General features: G+C 32.0%; 1 long non-coding RNA gene across 1 annotated transcript; it reads right to left on the bottom strand.

Annotated features, from left to right (window-relative positions):
- Positions 1–699: 699 nt before the first annotated feature.
- On the bottom strand, positions 700–3,292 carry LOC127711624 (uncharacterized). Its single transcript, XR_007986816.1, has 2 exons — positions 2,978–3,292; positions 700–2,367 (listed from the first exon to the last, which is right to left on the bottom strand). It is a non-coding gene; the product is annotated as an uncharacterized LOC127711624 (long non-coding RNA).
- Between the last annotated feature and the right edge of the window lie 13,243 nt (positions 3,293–16,535).

Here is a 16,535-nt window from a genome sequence, read left to right as displayed (position 1 = left end):
TACGTCAAAACGCCGCACATGAACTTTTTTAGGGTAAAATAGTTTAATCTTAATTAATTTTTAGGAACTGTTTAAAGATGAAGAACAACAATACAAGCGCTGTTCATTTGCTTTTTATGTGTTTTTTTGCTCTGTATGTACTGATTTTGTTTCATGGATGGCATTCGTGAATTAATGTGTCGTTCGGTCACTCGTTGAATATTTTTCTCTATTTAATTTCTTCGATTAGTTATTCTATAATTAACGAATAACGTTAACAATACAGACACGAGTCTTGTTTACGTTCTTATGTTGTGTTATTACGCCACTGTCCAATGTTATAGGGGGAGGGTGTTAAGCGCACTTACGCATGTTGGGTTTTGCTCATTGTTGAAGGCCGTAAGGTGACCTATCGTTCTGAATTTCTGTGCCATTTGGTCTCTTGTGTAGAGTTTTCTCATAGGCAATCATGATACCACATCTTCTTCTTTTATAGTTACCCATGATTGCATCAATGCAATTTTAGCGATTAAAATCTCAGGAAAAAAGGTCGAAAATAATTTTAATTTCAGTTCAAATGAATGCAGTTTTCCATTGTAAGTGATACATTTGATGGTTTGTGAAGTGAAGAAAGCAATGTTTTCAAATTTAAGTATTTCTCAATACTCCTTTAATGGTCGAACGGTAGAAGGGAAGTAACTCAAATCACCAATATATATATATGTTACTTGCTTCTAATTTCATACAAACAGACACAATAATGTACCAACATAAAACAAATAACACATACTCAACATTTGACTAGAAATCGACATTGTCATTTGTAGTAACCACGCTAATACAAAGTGGGATGAAAACTATCAAAAGTTTGTGGCACCCTGTGATTTTGGGGATCAGAATTCTTTGAGTAGAAATATATTAGAAAATAATGCACTCATTGATAATGTGTATATACTTCATTCCAAAAAACAAATGTCGATTGTATTAGTCGTTCGAGATTGACAGAGAACAAATCAATCTTCCATTGCTACTTGTGATGAGGCAGGTCGGGATCGACTGACACCTATTAGTTTTAAATTTCAAACTTTCTATCAAAAATACAAAAGAATACAAAACAAATTGACTATTTTCTAAACAAACGATTATCGTCATGTTATTTTTAAAAGTCATCCCGTTTAAGGTTTAATTTATAAATCATTTTACCGCAGAACAAAACTAGCCTAAAGGGATATGATTATCAAAACAGAAAATTGCATGGGGGTCCAATATACACATAACATTTCTTCTATGTTCCATACCTTTTTAAAATAGGCATCATGATAAGACTTTTAATTTAGATTCATGCAAGTTTTTCGCGTTTTTGTGCGCTCGCTTGAAGTTATTATAGGCACATTTTAGATTATCTAATACTATTTGAGAAATCCCACCTTGAATCACCTTATCTTCCACATTGTTAGGAAAATGTTAACCTAATAAACGATGAATAAATCAAAAAAGGATCCAACATTGAAGATTGAAATTTCTGGCTGGGGTAACAATCTTTTTAAATTTTCCTCGGATATATAAAAAAAAGCTTCAATTTGTAAAATTTTAATTAAATTATTTATCTTACAATAGCCTTGTGACATAAGGAGACATATAAAGAATAGCAAAATTACAGCTTAAGTCAATTTTGGATAACTTTTAGGGTTAGATTTGAAAACAAAATTTTGGAACGGACTCTACCTCGCTTTAGTTACTCGCTTTCCCTTTTATTAAAGGAGATTGCTCCGCCAATCATACATAGAAACATACATCAATACATTAAAAGAATGATCACATAATGTTTACATATTCTAATGTTGTGAATGCCCGGAGCAGGCTCTGGTTTCTGTAAAAGTGAGGATATAATGTTCCGTTTTAGTACTTAGATAAGTATTTTTAAACAAACGATTTTCGTTATGTTATTTTTAAATATCATCCGATTTAGGTATTAATTATTGTATGTGCATGTTAACTTCTTATATACATAAAATGTACGAGTCTTAATTAATAAATTAGGGGAAATATATTACATAAATATTCAAAGAAGGTTGCATTAAAGAAATGCGTGTTGGTAAGTGCCGATGTATCGGTTGTTGTTGCCTGAAATGTTGAAAACAGTGCACATATTGTTGTTTGAAATATTGGCATAGCTGTAACAGGTGCGCTGGCTGCTTTATCTGGATATTACAACGACAATATGTTCTGGTATATGTAAAACAGGATTTTCTAAGCCAGTTTTGATTTGTTGACGTTCCTCAGCATTTTGGTATTTTTGATGGCTGTAGCGGTTTATTTGTCTAGCCAATCGATGGTTTCTCTGGAGCTGTAGGGGTTGAATTCAGATCTAGGTGTTACCGGTGACGACTGAAAAAAACAGTAAGAACAATAGAAATTTCCAAATAAATCTTAAATATTAATTCTATAATAACTGTTCACTTAACCTTCCTGAAACAAAATATTATGTACATATTTTTTTTATTGTATTCTATTTTGAAAATTATGTATGAATATGTTTTTTATCATACAATGTGTGTTTGGATATTTCAATCCTAGTATTTATTCTGCTTGTTTAGATTTGGTCTTGTATTATATTCCTGAAATTATTGATTTTTTTGTCAAACTCAAGTTTTCTAGATATTATTCTAAACGATTTCCATTTTTTTTATTTTGCAAATATTTTTTTCTCTTTTTTCCGTATTTCTGCATTGATAAACGATTCTAAAATAGTACAATATAAAAATAAGGAGCTGTGGTAAGATTGCCAATGAGACAACTATCCACCAAAGTTCAAATGAAGTGGATGTAAGCAATTATAGGCAACCGTACGGCCTTCAGCCATGAGAAAACCCATACCGAATAATCGGCTATAAAAATATGAAACAATTCGATTGAGAAAACTATCGAAGTTCTTTAGAAAAAATAATTGACAGAATTCAAATTGAAGAAGAAATGATATTATTACACTGCATCTAACCTATTAACGTGCGTTTTCCCGTTTCGCTATTCCATTGTAGTCAACCAAGAGAAATCCGTCGACGCTCGTTTTCTAGTGTCTGTAAAAAGTTATTCTAGATTCTTGTATTCTCTCCAAATTGTTGTCATTATTCCAGTGAATAACTTCTTTGTAGCCGTAGATGCTCATTTCTTTAACCCTTACGCATTGTTACCCCAAATTGATACGCTGAATTTGTACGTCTGATAATGTAAGGGGAGTCTACCTCCAAGGGCCCAATCTTTTGCAATGTTAGGGAAATTTAATTTTAACAAACGATAAAAGTTAAATATGATTCAACATAACAACGTAATAAAGTCTTGGTTTACACCGAAAAGCAAGCTATACAGAGCCCCAGAATGACTAGTGTAAAATAATTCAAACAGGAAAACCAACAGTTTAATATATATAAAAAAAACGAGAAACACTTATGAACCACACCAACAAACGACAACCACTGAACATCAGGTTCCTTTACATTTTTTGTAATTCAATACTGTATGTTTGTCACACAAACATTAATTTATGCACACCGGTTCAAATGTGCTAAGTATTATTCAATAACTCAGTGGTTTATCACTTGTTCTCAGTATATCTGTCGAAAAGGTTTGTTAAGCTGTTTGTGATGAATATAATTAATACGCACACAAGCCAGTTGGAATGTGAACTTTTATTTGATGCTTCGTGTAGACCTGCTCAGCCGCGTAGCTACGTTTACGTCAAAACGCCGCACATGAACTTTTTTAGGGTAAAATAGTTTAATCTTAATTAATTTTTAGGAACTGTTTAAAGATGAAGAACAACAATACAATATAAATCATTTTACCGCAGAACAAAACTAGCCTAAAGGGATATGATTATCAAAACAGAAAATTGCATGGGGGTCCAATATACACATAACATTTCTTCTATGTTCCATACCTTTTTAAAATAGGCATCATGATAAGACTTTTAATTTAGATTCATGCAAGTTTTTCGCGTTTTTGTGCGCTCGCTTGAAGTTATTATAGGCACATTTTAGATTATCTAATACTATTTGAGAAATCCCACCTTGAATCACCTTATCTTCCACATTGTTAGGAAAATGTTAACCTAATAAACGATGAATAAATCAAAAAAGGATCCAACATTGAAGATTGAAATTTCTGGCTGGGGTAACAATCTTTTTAAATTTTCCTCGGATATATAAAAAAAAGCTTCAATTTGTAAAATTTTAATTAAATTATTTATCTTACAATAGCCTTGTGACATAAGGAGACATATAAAGAATAGCAAAATTACAGCTTAAGTCAATTTTGGATAACTTTTAGGGTTAGATTTGAAAACAAAATTTTGGAACGGACTCTACCTCGCTTTAGTTACTCGCTTTCCCTTTTATTAAAGGAGATTGCTCCGCCAATCATACATAGAAACATACATCAATACATTAAAAGAATGATCACATAATGTTTACATATTCTAATGTTGTGAATGCCCGGAGCAGGCTCTGGTTTCTGTAAAAGTGAGGATATAATGTTCCGTTTTAGTACTTAGATAAGTATTTTTAAACAAACGATTTTCGTTATGTTATTTTTAAATATCATCCGATTTAGGTATTAATTATTGTATGTGCATGTTAACTTCTTATATACATAAAATGTACGAGTCTTAATTAATAAATTAGGGGAAATATATTACATAAATATTCAAAGAAGGTTGCATTAAAGAAATGCGTGTTGGTAAGTGCCGATGTATCGGTTGTTGTTGCCTGAAATGTTGAAAACAGTGCACATATTGTTGTTTGAAATATTGGCATAGCTGTAACAGGTGCGCTGGCTGCTTTATCTGGATATTACAACGACAATATGTTCTGGTATATGTAAAACAGGATTTTCTAAGCCAGTTTTGATTTGTTGACGTTCCTCAGCATTTTGGTATTTTTGATGGCTGTAGCGGTTTATTTGTCTAGCCAATCGATGGTTTCTCTGGAGCTGTAGGGGTTGAATTCAGATCTAGGTGTTACCGGTGACGACTGAAAAAAACAGTAAGAACAATAGAAATTTCCAAATAAATCTTAAATATTAATTCTATAATAACTGTTCACTTAACCTTCCTGAAACAAAATATTATGTACATATTTTTTTTATTGTATTCTATTTTGAAAATTATGTATGAATATGTTTTTTATCATACAATGTGTGTTTGGATATTTCAATCCTAGTATTTATTCTGCTTGTTTAGATTTGGTCTTGTATTATATTCCTGAAATTATTGATTTTTTTGTCAAACTCAAGTTTTCTAGATATTATTCTAAACGATTTCCATTTTTTTTATTTTGCAAATATTTTTTTCTCTTTTTTCCGTATTTCTGCATTGATAAACGATTCTAAAATAGTACAATATAAAAATAAGGAGCTGTGGTAAGATTGCCAATGAGACAACTATCCACCAAAGTTCAAATGAAGTGGATGTAAGCAATTATAGGCAACCGTACGGCCTTCAGCCATGAGAAAACCCATACCGAATAATCGGCTATAAAAATATGAAACAATTCGATTGAGAAAACTATCGAAGTTCTTTAGAAAAAATAATTGACAGAATTCAAATTGAAGAAGAAATGATATTATTACACTGCATCTAACCTATTAACGTGCGTTTTCCCGTTTCGCTATTCCATTGTAGTCAACCAAGAGAAATCCGTCGACGCTCGTTTTCTAGTGTCTGTAAAAAGTTATTCTAGATTCTTGTATTCTCTCCAAATTGTTGTCATTATTCCAGTGAATAACTTCTTTGTAGCCGTAGATGCTCATTTCTTTAACCCTTACGCATTGTTACCCCAAATTGATACGCTGAATTTGTACGTCTGATAATGTAAGGGGAGTCTACCTCCAAGGGCCCAATCTTTTGCAATGTTAGGGAAATTTAATTTTAACAAACGATAAAAGTTAAATATGATTCAACATAACAACGTAATAAAGCCTGAAATTATTCTGCGAAATTTATTATTTTTTTGATCTACTTGAGCTAAAATTATAGTGGTATTTGTAAGGATTTCTATTCTAGTGAATATAAAAAAGAAGATGTGGTATGATTGCCAATGAGACAACTCTCCACAAGAGACCAATTGACACAGAATTTAACTATCGGTTACCGTACGGCCTTCAACAATGAGCAAAATATAGCTGTTTGCGTCTCTAATGTATGTTTTTTTTTCAATTCTTGAACTTATTCTATATATATGTAAATAAATAAATAGGGGTAAGTCTGGAATATATATGTCAGGATTATTTGAAATTGTGTCTAAACAGAAAGATTGTAGACTTGAAGAGTCAAATGGATCAAAATCATATGACAATAAATAGTCAATGCTTTAAAAGTTTGTTCTAGATTTGTGACGGCGAAAAGTTTCTTGTAACTCTGGAAAATCTGAAAAATAGAAAAAAAAATCGTAAGTTGTAGTTAGAAAGTAACGAAGGATATACATAGAAGTATTGCGGTAGTTTTCTTCACCTGGGGTATCACTATTTGTCATGGGGTATCACTATTTGTCATGAGAATATTGTTATTACTGTGGATTCATTATTATCCCTTGGATACCAATTTTCGGATACAGGTGAACCAAGAAATTTTCAACGAATGTACAATTTAGATACGAAATATGTCAAGTCTGGTGTAATATACAACAGTTAAATTGTCAATATTATTTGGATATTGAACATCACAAAAAGTTGAGCATACAGGCATTGAAAGAATTGGAATGCAAACGCAATCGAACATTTGTGTTAATTGTAAGCATAATGTAGTAGTCATATTTGTTCTTTTGAAGGATTTAATTACCAAAACTATCATCAATAGAAAGGAAATAAAATACATGTAATGCTAAAAGCATGACCCAGAGTTTGAATTGGAATAGTACGTAGTAGGTGTTTGAGTTGTTGAAGGTTCAAATCTAAAATTGGGAAATGTAGTAGCCGACGTTTGGACAAGTTGGTAAAAAGCTAGTGACAGCTATGACTTTGAATTTATAGAATGACCAGATAAGAACAACTGGAATCTAACCCTTCAAAATATTTGTCAACGTCCAATGAAAATTATAGTTACAAACGAATTGCATCAGAATGATAATTTATCATTTGTAGTATGCTTTTTGTCGAAGTCTTATTGTGTAGATATTTGGTTGCACTGTCCTACCTGATGAACGGGTTGATGTTGATGGTATTGGTCATGGAATTATTGCTCTGTTGCTCCTGCTTCCGTTGTAACTCCTGTTGATGTTGACGTTTTTTGCGGTTGATGCACTTGCTGCAGTTGTAGAAATGGATGTTGGCAATTTGGGGTATAATGAGGCAAAATGATGTGGCGTCTGCAACCGATAATTTCTTGCAACAGGTGCCGTTTTTTTTTAAAATGAAGATGGAATTGTTTGCCTATGTACGGTGGACGGTCTGAAGGGGATGATACTTGTCGGAAGAGTAGGCTGTCCTGTCCACGATGAAAGAAAATTACTGGTCTTTGGATGAAAAGGCGACGACTGAAAGAATGGCTGGTCATTCACGTATGGAATTGTTGTGAAGTTGTCACAATCGACAACTGGATGCGAAACTGGATGATCTTTCTTGAAAATGACACCGTCGTCTGGTTGGTTTGAAAATATGTCTAAGCTTTCAAACGCGGAGTCGATTTTTAATTAAATCTCCTGTCTGTTGTAATTTGACGGTGTTTTTCCTGGTTTTAGTGGTTTTTTCCCGTTGCCAAACATGGTCCTCTATCATTCTATTGTGTTGATGATTTGTGTTGTTGTTTTGGTGTCTAATAACCCGACAATTGTAATGCACTGTGGCACAATCTAGGGGGAGCCTCATGGTAGAAGGCCGGGAACAACAACGGGAAAGAAACCCAAACTAGAATATCAAGAAACTCGCTATAAATTTAATAAAGAAAATATCAAAATAATCATAATCTAATTTCAAAGTACAAATTTTAAATTGAAAACAATAATAAAATACTACAAACAATTCAAATTAAATATAAAATAATAACAATAATAATTACTATTAAATTAAACCTTTTAAATTAAAACATTAGTTACTTATAAACTTTGTTTTATTTTTCCAAAGTAAAATTATAACAAAATTAATTTTAAATCTAAATTATTTTCAAAACCCAAGAGACTCACCTAGAATATCAAGAAACTCGCTATTAATGTTATAGCGGCTTGATTAGTTTATATTCTAATTTCTGAGTGTCATAGTGACCCTTTATCTATTATTCTTAATCTGCAATTTCTAAACCAAATAAATAAGAATGCCTAAATATAGTTATGGTCCAGAACCAGGCTATAGTTATATAAAAACTAGTTTTTCTTTAATTTCTTTTATTTCTGCTTGTGAAATTACCAAAATATGTTTCAAAATATATTTATTAACATCTTTCTTACAATTTATTTTGATATGAAAATATTTAAACTTGGTTGAAAATGTCATTTCGAGTGTCAAATGATAGCTCTTTTGTTGCTGATTCCAAAAATATATGGTTGCTATACAATTTTGTTTGAAATAAGGGAGGTAGTTTCTTACTTCCGGTCTGAAAAATGTCACTTCTGGTACTCATAAATAGTTTATTTGACACTGCTTTCAAAAACATATTGTTCTATATACTTTTACATGAAATAAGTACAAAAAATAGCTACTTCCGGTTTACACAAGGTCACTTCCGGTTTGCTCTTTCATAGTCATATGGCTTGTTACCTAATGCACATAGTCCTATGGCTTTATGATGTATAAATATGAATTTAAAACAAAGGTCAAAATCCAGAATGTCAAATTTACCTATAACCTTGACCTCAATTTCAAGGTCATTAACCAAGGATCTCAAATCAAAAGACCCAAGGTCTTAATTATAAATGGTTAATGAATTATATCATCATACGCATATTATTAAATATGAGAAGGGAGAAAACTCCCGTTAAATGTCAACGTACCCTTTCAACAAAAATGTATGTGTTACGACATGTCGCAACTAACAATTTAGTAAGAATATTATCTAATACGGTTTTTGAAACGAGCTGAAAATAAGCCAAAATAAATATTTAGAATATGACCTTGACCTTTGACCTTGATCTAATTTTCTTTTTCTATTTTTTTTTTTTTTTTGGACCAAGGACCTCAAATCAAAAGACCCTAGGTCTCTATCACTTATCTTTTACCAGTTTCACATGCATATCACTTATATCAAATACATAAAAGGAAATAACTCTCATATGGAATCTCTATACCGCTTCGGTCAAAATTGCTCAAAACATCCTGAGGATATAACGAGCAATTTGGTCATATAAATTTGTAGTGATCTTATACGGTTGCGAAGCAGTATCACACACAAGAAAAACAGTGTTCGGGGAGATAACTCTTTCATGAGAAAATGTTCGGTTAAGCGGTGTCAGTTTCAAAAGCGTATAAACTGTTCGATATCATATACTAAAAATCTAACCGACATTTTTTGAAACAACAATACAGCGAAAGAAAAGAATTAGGCGGAAGAAAAAAAATCAGAACAAAATCAATAGGTCTTTCCAAGGAAAAGTGTCTGCATTGATAAACGATTTAAAAAAAATTACAATTTCTTCAGAAAATTCAAATCGAAGAGATCATACTTGTATTATATTGCATCTTACCCTTTAATGTGTGTGTAGGTTTTCCAGTTTCTTTTGTCCAAAAGTTGTTTATCTTTAGCAATGACTAATGTCAAGTTGTTTTAAATATTTGAAGAAATGGACCAAAACAACTGTTATTCTATTTTTAAGGACGTGAATTTTAAAAGTAGACTGTACAGTGACCTATACGTGTTAACTTCTGTGCCATTTGGTCTCTGGTGGAAAGTTAACTCATTGAAAATCATACCGCATCTTCTTATTTTAATACTCATGTTTTTTTTTCTGTATTTCTGCATTGATAAACGATTTGAAAAAACTTACAAGTTCTGTCGAAAATAATTGAATTAGAATTAAAAATGAAGAGATCATACTGGTATCATCTGTATCTTACCCATTAACGTACGTTTTTCCGTTTCGCTATTCCATTGGAGACATATGCTATGTGTTAACCAAGAGAAATCGACGCTCGTTTTCTGGTGTCTGTAAAAGTTGTTTTAGATGCCTGTATTCCCGCCAAATTATTGTAATGGTTCGAATGAAAAACTTCTTTGTAAACGTTGTACCTCATTTTGTTAACTTTAAACGAATTGTTACACCTAACTAAAACGCTGAATTTCTATGCCTTTATACTAAACTGCAGCTTTTTTTACGTTATCTGTCTGACATTGCCATAAATATATCTTTCCAATGTTGTTTTTTTATATTATCTGTCCAAGTCCAAAGTTATGTAATTATCCAATGAAGGTCTACTGTGTGTAGTAAGTTCCCAAAGTCCACTTGTGTAATGGCTATTAAATGTATGGCCCACTTAAGCTGCTTGTTGTTCGTCTTAAGTTACTAATCCTCTACCAAGGATGTCATCCTTTTCAACACATTTTGTGACACGAGAAAAACTATTAGTCAATTATAACCGTAAGACTGGTCAATAAATTTGTGGTATTCAAACTTGACTATGTGTCCCCTCTATAGCTCCGTCGGCAAATTCACATTGTGTGACAGAAACTTGTTCAATTGAATAAATCCCAACTCTAATAGTCTATTCATACAATGTTATTTCATAAACCCAATACAAACGCCATATTTTTGCATGCGTTTGCTCGGGTCGGTATATATCTAAAAGAAGTTTTTGACCTTCAGAATTTGACCATTAAAATACCAAATAAGCCACTTACAGCAAGAGTTTCACATGGTCAGTTTGTAAATAGAGATTAGATAACAGGGTGATAATGTTATCAGTGTTATCGTCAATCAAAGATATATCTAATAACTTTATGTAATGGTCAGTCATAGGTAAAAACATTATATAATGTCCATTTGTTGACAGGTGTTATTATTCACGAGGATAGCGGTTTATAAAATGCGAAAGACCAGGGGTCTGATGTTCAATTTGTCATTAGTACTAACGAGTCGTTAAAATTCTTAATCATTCGATTAAAATTAATCATATGATTGTATATGTAAGAGAATGATAATCCCTTTCTTCATGATTAAGTACGAGCGTTAGCGAGTACTTATATCATGAAGTAAGGGATTATCATTCTCTTACAAACTTAGAATATTGTAAGGTGCTCAAGGCTCAAATGATCTATTCAAGAATAAGTTTCATTGTCAGTGCAATGTTTATAATTGACGCATGACTTCTTTTTTCAGCAGGTCATTTATGGATTAGTTTTAGTGATGTAAGGACTTTCTTATCATTTGGGAAATATTTTTTAAAAAAATGCGTTATAGATATTAGGTGACACAACAGTAGAAAGAAAAGGTAGGAATTGTATATGTTTCCTGATTGTGAGTATGAGTGTAAATCATGTAATATTTAAGTGAGCAATTATCCTTTTTTTTATTTACAGTTTAAATCAATTAATGCATTTGAGTTACAACTAAATTTTATTTCACAGCCAATATTTTGGTCCTGCTTTTTGCATCAAATTCTATTTCATATGTCAGGGAAATGTTAAAAAATAATGCCTTTAAAAGTTTTTAATATGTTAAAAATTAAATTCCTGTTTTTTGGGGTTTTTTTTATCGGAATATTGGAAATAACTATTCTTCCCAACCGCTGATCAAGTAATCAAAGTTTTGGAAAGCTAAAGATTTAGGTTATTTTTTCTCTAAAGTTTTTTTTTCTTTTTTGCATTGCTTTGGTACTAGTATTGTTTAATTTTTTAGTAATTTGAAGTTATTAATATTTTTATAATAACATTTACAGTACCAATTTTACTGCACCAGTAAACTTCAACTTATTTTGAGATTTTTGTTTGTTTCACAATTCAACTTTTAGTCAGTTTCAATCACTGTATGATAAATCCTTTCAATCTGATAAATGTGCTTCGGGGCAGTTGTAACTCATTTATAGAAACTCTTTGTTTTGAACTGTAAATAGACCCAAATAATAGGATAATCCCTTACTAAGAACATGATTTACATTACTTCTTCACAATTAAGAGGCATCCAATCCTACAATTTCATTGGTCGAGAGCACTTTGCTATATTCTAAAGTGTGTTGTTCAACTTGTCGTTTATTTTAACGAGTCGTTAAAAATGCTTAAACTGTCGGTAAACTTAATCCAACTTTTTGAGGTGTATTAAACTTTAATCATATGATTAAAACATCCAAGATGGCTGCTGTACCAATGCAAAAATTGACTTATGCTCGAAATGTGAGACGTTAAGATATATCTATCTCCTGGAGAGAGATTTTCGCCATGACCAGCTATGAAAGAACTTAAGATTTGAAAGAAACACAATATATTTGCTAGGAGTTCAGCTGAAACATAAATTGGAAAGAGATTTGACAAGATGGGACGAAGGATCGGATGCATTCATACAATGGTCATTTGATAACAGAAATAGAGTGCTATAATATTCATGAGATCATGCATGGGTAACAGAAATAGAGTGCTATAATATTCATGAGACCATGCATGGGTCTGCGTTCTGTAAAATGATGTTGTCAACTTTCAATATTGATCAATTGTAATATTTGTTCGAAAAAATGTACCAATACAAATTTGCATGTTAAATATTTTTGAAAATTGATTGTGTTATCATTATAAAAAGATACAAGTAAATTCGAACAAATAAGCTAGTATATCATATAGTCGTGAATATAAAACTCTTTGGTGTAAAATAATCATCCAATTTGATTTAATTTCAGTGGCGCTATTCATATAAATAATGGTTTAACGGCTTAAATACTTAAGGTGATTTCCTAAAGTTATAAAGATAAATGGAAACTTGTTTCCATTGTCAACTTAAATTCTACATCTTAATGAATAACCGGATTCACAATTACTTTCTATAAAACATAATAGTAGGCAATCTAATGAGATTCTCCAAACCGAGTAAAGTTTAAATTAAATACGTGAGACCTAACAACGTGGAAGTTACACTTATGTCTAAACAACATTTGTGCAAAATACGTATTTTCATTGATGATGAGCAAGAATGCACGACAGTCCATGGTCCTAGGGTTCTAACATTTATATGATAATGGACCAAGCATCACTGACTATAATACTGATATGCATGTTTTATTCATCGTGTTCGTTTCCAATAAATTTTGTTTAATGAATTTAGATTTAATGCATTTTTATATATAAAAGAAAAAAATTAAAAAGAATATGTTAAGTTCTCAGTTTACCTTAAATATGATGATTATCTATTTCAATGAATTAGATATGCAATTCAATGATTTAATATTCCAATTAAATTCATTTATATTTATATGTGATAACTTGTACATGTACGATTTGGAACCATAAAACCAATAGCACTGACCATAGATGTATTATATTGTTATGCAGGTATAGTTCAATACCCTTGCGTATCTGTTTTATTCACTAGGCACAACCCCCCCCCCCCCCCCCCCCCCCACCGGGAGTACACCATCACTGTACACATTATCTCGTTCTTGCGGAAGAGGGGGTGTCGTTACTTCTTCATACTCGTCGCGTCTTCCCGCTACACGAAAACTAAAATCTTTATATGATAAAGAGTAAGGTGTAAACAAAATGGTTGATTGTTGGCATACAGCCCTCAATAATGAGCAAAGCCAATACCGCATAGCCATATATTACCAGAAAAATATGAAAGACATGGAATATGTTTTAAAGTCACTGATAATAAACCGGAATATTTTTTAAGTAGACAAATTGTAGCATCATTTGGTAATTTTGTTGTATATATCAATGAAAAATCAAACGAACAACACTTAAGTCAAGGTCGATTATCATACATTCGAGTAAAACATATCGTTTTGTACATGAATGGTTATTTTTCGGCATACCTTCTACTGAAACAAATGGCGGAATGGACATTCAAAACTAACTAGTTGTCAGAAACGGCCAATTTTATAGCAAAAATCGAAAGACGACACAATTATTTTAGAGAACTTTTCGTTCACCTTAGTCTTCATCCAATCACTTACTAAACCAAGCCAGTCATACCACAAACAACACCAAAATACGGTTAAATATAACAAGTGTAATGGGGTTTGAGTAACATGGTCATTCGATATTCTGAATGGAGTGTTTACTTACATCATATACTCAATTGGTTAAATTTTCACAATCATGTTCTATCAAATTTAATACATGTCCATTCAACATCATATACTCCATTGGTTAAATTTTCACAATCATGTTCTATCAAATTTAATACATGTCCATTCAACTCTGGACATAGTACAACAAAACTATACAATACGTTTACTTTTATAAATTGTAACTTGGATGGAGAGTTGTCTCATTGGTACTCATACCACATCTTCCTATATCTAATACATGTCCATTCAACTCTGGACAAGTACTACTAAACTATACAATACATGTCCATTCAACTCTGGACAAGTACTACTAAACTATACAATACATGTCCATTCAGCTCTGGACAAGTACTACTAAACTATACAATACATGTCCATTCAACTCTGGACAAGTACTACTAAACTATACAATACATGTCCATTCAACTCTGGACAAGTACTACTAAACTATACAATACATGTCCATTCAACTCTGGACAAGTACTACTAAACTATACAATACATGTCCATTCAACTCTGGACAAGTACTACTAAACTATACAATACATGTCCATTCAACTCTGGATAAGTACTACTAAACTATACAATACATGTCCATTCAACTCTGGACAAGTACTACTAAACTATACAATACATGTCCATTAAACTCTGGACAAGTACTACTAAACTATACAATACATGTCCATTCAACTCTGGACAAGTACTACTAAACTATACAATACATGTCCATTCAACTCTGGACAAGTACTACTAAACTATACAATACATGTCCATTCAGCTCTGGACAAGTACTACTAAACTATACAATACATGTCCATTCAACTCTGGACAAGTACTACTAAACTATACAATACATGTCCATTCAACTCTGGATAAGTACTACTAAACTATACAATACATGTCCATTCAGCTCTGGACAAGTACTACTAAACTATACAATACATGTCCATTCAGCTCTGGACAAGTACTACTAAACTATACAATACATGTCCATTCAACTCTGGATAAGTACTACTAAACTATACAATACATGTCCATTCAACTCTGGACAAGTACTACTAAACTATACAATACATGTCCATTCAACTCTGGATAAGTACTACTAAACTATACAATACATGTCCATTCAACTCTGGACAAGTACTACTAAACTATACAATACATGTCCATTCAGCTCTGGACAAGTACTACTAAACTATACAATACATGTCCATTCAACTCTGGACAAGTACTACTAAACTATACAATACATGTCCATTAAACTCTGGAGAAGTACTACTAAACTATACAATACATGTCCATTCAACTCTGGACAAGTACTACTAAACTATACAATACATGTCCATTCAACTCTGGACAAGTACTACTAAACTATACAATACATGTCCATTCAACTCTGGACAAGTACTACTAAACTATACAATACATGTCCATTCAACTCTGGACAAGTACTACTAAACTATACAATACATGTCCATTCAACTCTGGACAAGTACTACTAAACTATACAATACATGTCCATTCAACTCTGGACAAGTACTACTAAACTATACAATACATGTCCATTAAACTCTGGACAAGTACTACTAAACTATACAATACATGTCCATTCAGCTCTGGACAAGTACTACTAAACTATACAATACATGTCCATTCAACTCTGGACAAGTACTACTAAACTATACAATACATGTCCATTCAACTCTGGACAAGTACTACTAAACTATACAATACATGTCCATTCAACTCTGGACAAGTACTACTAAACTATACAATACATGTCCATTCAACTCTGGATAAGTACTACTAAACTATACAATACATGTCCATTCAACTCTGGACAAGTACTACTAAACTATACAATACATGTCCATTCAACTCTGGACAAGTACTACTAAACTATACAATACATGTCCATTCAACTCTGGACAAGTACTACTAAACTATACAATACATGTCCATTCAACTCTGGACAAGTACTACTAAACTATACAATACATGTCCATTCAACTCTGGACAAGTACTACTAAACTATACAATACATGTCCATTAAACTCTGGACAAGTACTACTAAACTATACAATACATGTCCATTCAACTCTGGACAAGTACTACTAAACTATAGAATACATGTCCATTAAACTCTGGACAAGTACTACTAAACTATACAATACATGTCAATTCAACTCTATCTGGACAAGTACTACTAAACTATACAATACATGTCCATTCAACTCTGGACAAGTACTACTAAACTATACAATACATGTCCATTCAACTCTGGATAAGTACTACTAAACTATACAATACATGTCCATTCAACTCTGGACAAGTACTACTAAACTATAAAATACATGCCCATTCAA

Source organism: Mytilus californianus, unplaced genomic scaffold (genome assembly GCF_021869535.1).
Source record: "Mytilus californianus isolate M0D057914Y unplaced genomic scaffold, xbMytCali1.0.p SCAF_8, whole genome shotgun sequence".
NCBI lineage: Eukaryota > Metazoa > Mollusca > Bivalvia > Mytilida > Mytilidae > Mytilus > Mytilus californianus.
The sequence above is the reverse complement of the archived record's forward strand: the minus strand, read 5'-3'. Positions and strand labels throughout refer to the sequence as shown.